We start from the raw sequence: 5512 nt of genomic DNA on the forward strand, positions 1-5512 counted from the left end.
AAGAAGAGGGGAGGGGAGGAGAGGGGAGGGGAGGGGAGGGGAGGGGGAAGGGAAGAGAAGAGGAAGGGAAGAGAAGAGGAAGGGAAGAGAAGAGGAAGGGAAGAGAGGAGAGAGGGAGGGAGCCAGCCAGAAGCAGAGGAGGGCAGAGGAAGGGCACACAGGACACCAGAGCAAGAGGTCAGAACTGAGAGACCTCCAACCACAGGCTCAGGGTCAAGGCAGGCCCAAGCAAGATGGGGAAGGAGGCAGCTATCTGCCAGGCCTCCCAGGCCTTCAAGCTACACCTGCCAATCAAGTCTCCCCAGCAGGATCTAAGGAAAAAGATGAGTGAGTATTCTGTTACTGCAAATATTCTCATTTATTTGAGCTATATCACCATCTTCTGTCTCACTCTCTTTTTCTCTCTTTGTGAATCTCCTTCTTCCCCTTCCCCTGTTCTATCATTCTGTTAACCTGCCTTCTCCATGCATCTATTCATCTTTTTTCCTTTCTTTCATCTGGCAGCTCCAAAAGCACCTTCTGATCCATGGAGTTTCCAGTAGCTGCTCCCTTATTGCTGTGGAATCAGGGGTGCCAGGGTCCTTGAGCCTCAGAGTTGCTTCTTTGAAGGACAACCTACTCCTCTCCCCTGGACTCCCCTTTCCTGTGGCCACCATGCCCCAGACAGCAGGGCCTCCCCTAAAGAGAGCTTGCTCTGGTGAGTAGAGTGGCTTCAGCAGGACCCAGTCCTTTGAGTCATGGTGTGGTCTGGGGGTCCAGGCCTCCAACTTTGGCAGGAGCAAGACTTGTAGCTCCACAACCCAGGGCTTTGGCAGCCCCTCCACAATTTCACGGTACAGGCTCTGTGGCCTATATGGAATGCAGGTCCTGCTAAGAGCCCCCACCATTAACTGCCTGCTCTGGACTAAGTGACATCAAACTACAAAGTAGAACATTCCAGGCCGGGTGTGGTGGCTCACGCTTGTAATCCTAGCACTTTGGGAGGTGGAGGCGGGTGGATCACCTGAGGTCATGAGTTCAAGATCAGCCTGGCCAACATGCCAAAACCCCATCTCTACTAAAAGTACAAAAATTAGCTGGGCGTGGTGGTGGGCACCTGTAATCCCAGCTACTCAGGAGGCTGAGGCTAAAGAATCGCTTGAACCTGGGAGGCAGAGGTTGCAGTGAGCTGAGATTGCACCATTGCACTTCAGCCTGGGCGACACAGTGACACTCTGTCTCAAAGAAAAAAGCAGAACATTCCAAGCTGCTCTTCTTTAAAAGTAAATAAATAAATAAATACTGCAATGTTTAAAACCTCTAAAAAAGTATTTCCCAAACTTCTACTCCCTGTTCTTAACTTCAGTGGCTGCTTGGGGGAAATAGATCCCTTTAGTTTCTCTGCTCTGTTGTGTTAACAAAATTGTTTCTTGAATGTTACCTTAGATTAATCTGGAGAGGAGAAAAACAGATCCAACTCTGTAGCCATTTCTTATTGCTACAAAATACACGAGGGAAAATTTGCTGAAAGTAGATTTTCACACCATTGGGAGCCAATGAGACAAAAATGGAAAAACTTAAAATATTTCAAATGTTGAAGTAGTGTCACTGACTTATTCTGCTAGGTTTTGCCTGGAATGAAGGTTGGTCCTCCAAAGTCAGAGACAGAGAAAGGAAAGGCAGCAATTGGGTGGGAGACTCACTTAGGTCCAAGGGTCCCAATAACTGCTGGCAAAGTTAAAGGGTAGGGAAGGGCCATTGAATAGGGCCCAGCTCTGCAGCCCTATTCAGTGTCCCATTCAGTCCCTGTCTCCAAGGAGCAACCAGAAGTCAGGCGGAAGTCCTGACAGCTGCACTTTGCAACTTGGAAATAAAACTCCAAGGCTTTGATCTTTTCTTCTTCTTCCTTCATATTTAATCCTGTGTTTTTAATTTCCTTCTTCATTGCATATTTGACAAACCCAACTACTGAATCAGTGGAATGTTGTAAATAATGCACTGTGTTTCCTCCTCCAAACCCAAGAGGCTTGGGCCCATTTGACCTCTGTGGTTTATGCAAAATCACCATGGGCCCCTGAGGAAGATCTACGTTTCCAAAAGTCACATAATCATTGACACTCACACTGAAAGGGGCAGTTGAGATCATTCTCATCCAGCCTCATCATTTTACAGATGAAACTACTGCCCAGAGAAACTGGGAGGCATGTGAAATGTCACAGGTTGAGACCCAAACCTCCCAACTCCCAATCCAAATTATTTAATAGCATTACATTTCAAGGTTTAGTGGTTTGAATCCATGCCTGATTATGGATGTGTTTAAGGGGCCACGGTCATGCAATGTATTTTCTGACATGAGTGTGTATGTGTACACACACATATCCATAGACATGTAATCTCCACTTAGGATCAAAAGGAAAAAAACATCAGAACTCTCTGTTAGGTTAGTGACTCATGAATACCCAACCAAATCACCATGGGCACTGTGGCTTGTTTACATAAGACCTTGACAAACAACACATTTTATCTCTGGTCAAAAGCTACTGCTATCACTCTTTTGGGAGTAAAATCACAGGATATTCTCTGGGATGCCCACCCAAATCCCATAGCCATCCTATCTATGTTGCCTACCAAAAGGGCAACAGTGCCACTAAGGATGGTGTCTCTGACTCTGACATTAGCTCTGTCTCTACTGGTTTCCCCAGCTCTCCGATCTTCCTGACAGACCTGCTCTTTTCTGTTTCCTTCTCAGTGAGGGAGGAGATGAAGGCTTAATGGGGACTTCTCAACCTTGTCAGCATGAGATAGAGAAAGGGAGTTCACATCATGATCTCCATTGGTGGCCCTATTTGGGGAAGGTCTGATGTTACACCAGCTCCTCCTAACTTTCTCCTGTACCCTTCAACTTACATGTCCTTCTCAGATCAACCTTCCCTGCTGATATACATCCTATAATTGCTGATGCCGGGTGTTGGGGATCAGGCGGTTATATCCACACTAAACTCATGGTACCCCACTTCTTAAACCCTCCCCTTATGAGAAGAGCACCTGCTGTGAGCTTCAAAGACTCAAGTTACTCAATACCAAAAATCTTGATCTTCAACATTGACTCAAGTGGGCTACTTCTTTAAGTAGAGCAGCATCTAACCTTGAGGCATCTGAAATACCCACTCTGTGATACTTGGTGGATGGTTAACCCTCTATAAACAGAGATATAGTTTGGATATTTGTCCCCCCCCAATCTCATGTTGAAATGTAATCCCCAATGTTGGAGGCAGGGCCTGGTGAGAGGTGTCTGGATCATGGGGTGAATCCCTCATGAATGGCTTCAGCCATCCCCTCGGTGATAAGTGAGCTCTCACTCTGAGTTCACATGAGACTTGGTCATTTAAAAGTGTGTAACACATCCCCCTCCTCCTGCTTTGGCTATGTGAAGTGGCTGCTCCCACTTCACCTTCTGCCGTGATTGAAAGGTCCCTGAGGCTTCACCAGCACCATACTTCCTGTATGAGCCAATTAAACCTCTTTTTAAAAATAAATTACCCAGTCTCAGGTATTTCTTTATAGCAATGCAAGAACAGCCTAATACAGACAGCTATAGCCATAAACAGCTATATGCACTGTGGAATCATAGATGTATGTTCATACCAGAAATCAACTTTGTTGTATTTATTCTTTCTGTCAACATTTTACTTTCACTCATTCATTCATTCAACAAACATTTGCCCCTTGAAGATTCAGCTGAAATGCCAAAACTTCAGAAGAGCCTTCTCTGACCACCTAAAGAACCCACCAACCTTTCAGCCCTGCCATCAGGTGACCCTTTTATTTCCCTCAAGGCATTTACCATAATCAGAAATTACCTTATGGATCGAGTTACTGTCTGTCTCCTCCAACCAGAATGTAAGCTTCCTGAGGACAGAGGTTTTGGCTGTCTTGTCCATAGCTATATTCCAACACCTGTGTTTTCCTTTCTGAAGCCTAGAGGTTAGCACAGAGCCTGTATAGAAAAGATACGAAATATTGATTGGAGATTATGCAGCAGCTTAAAAGAATGGGGAGGGCTCAATATGTATCACCATGGAAAACTCTCCAAGTGAGACTGTTGTGTGACAAAAGCCAAAAAATCTGCCTAGTTTAACATCATTTAGACTTCAAGAAAACACTCTAAACCAAACTCTAGATTTCTGTACATACATATTCCTATGTAAGTGCATCAAAGGGGTCTGGATAAAGAGGAGGGAACACTTCCAAACTCATTCTATGAAGCCAGCATTACTCTGATACCAAAGCCAGACAAAGACACAACAAGAAAACTACAGACCAATGTCCCTGATAAATAAGGATTTTAAAAACTCAATAAAATATTAGCAAACTTAATTTAACAGCACATTAAAAGGATTCTACTCCATGACCATGTTGAATTTATACCTATGGTTTTGATCTGTGTCCCCGCCCAAATCTCATGTCAAATTGTAAGTCCAGTGTTGGAGGTGGGGACTGGTGAGAGGTGATGGGATCATGGGAGAAGAGTTATCATAAATGGTTTAGCACCATATCCTCAGTGCTGTCCTCATCAATTATCAGAAGATCTGGTTGTTTTAAAAGTGTGTAGCACCTTTCCCCTGTCTTCTTCCTGCTCCGGACACATAAGACATGCCTGCTTCCCCTTTTGCCTTCCACCATGAGTGTAGGTTTCCTTAGGCCTCCCCAGAAACTGAACAGATGCTGCCATCCTGCCCATACAGCCTGCAGAATCATGAGCCAATTAAATCTCTTTTCTTTATGAATTACCCAGTCTTGGGTGTTTTTTATAGCAGTTCGAGAATGGACTAGTACAACCTGGAATGCAAGGATAGTTCAACATACAAAAATCAATCAATGTGAGCCTGGTGTGGTGGCACATACCTATGGTCTCAACTACTCAGGAGGCTGAGGCAGGAGGATTGCTGGAGCCCAGAAGTTAGAGACCAGCAGGGGCAACATAGCAAGAACCCATCTCAAAAAGTTAATCAGTGTGATAAATCATGTTAACAAAGTAAAGAACAAAATCCACATGATCATCTAAATTGATGAAGAGAAAGCATCACTCAAATGAAAATTCAATACCTTTTCATGACAAAAACACTCAAGAAACTTGGAATAGAAGGACAGGCCATATATGGAAAGCCCACAACTACTGTCATATTCAGTAATGAATGACTAAACTTTTTCCTCTAAGATCAGTAATAAGATAAGGATACCCACTCTTGCCACTTCTTTTCAACATAATATAAGAAGTCCTGGCCAAAGCAATTAGGCAAGAAATAAAATGTATTCAAATTGGAAAAGAATAAGTAAAATTACCTCTGTTTGCAGAAGACATGATCCTTTACGGAAAAAAGCCCTAAAGATTTCACACACACACACACACACAAAATCTGTTGTAACTAATATAGAATTTCAGCAAAATTGCAGGATGCAAAATCAACATGCAAAAATTAGTTGTGTGTTTTGTGTGTGTGTGTGTGTGTGTGTTTTTTTTTTTTTTTTTTTT

This window comes from Rhinopithecus bieti, unplaced genomic scaffold (assembly GCF_001698545.2).
Source record: "Rhinopithecus bieti isolate Rb0 unplaced genomic scaffold, ASM169854v2 scaffold_43193, whole genome shotgun sequence".
NCBI classification, from domain to species: Eukaryota; Metazoa; Chordata; class Mammalia; order Primates; family Cercopithecidae; genus Rhinopithecus; species Rhinopithecus bieti.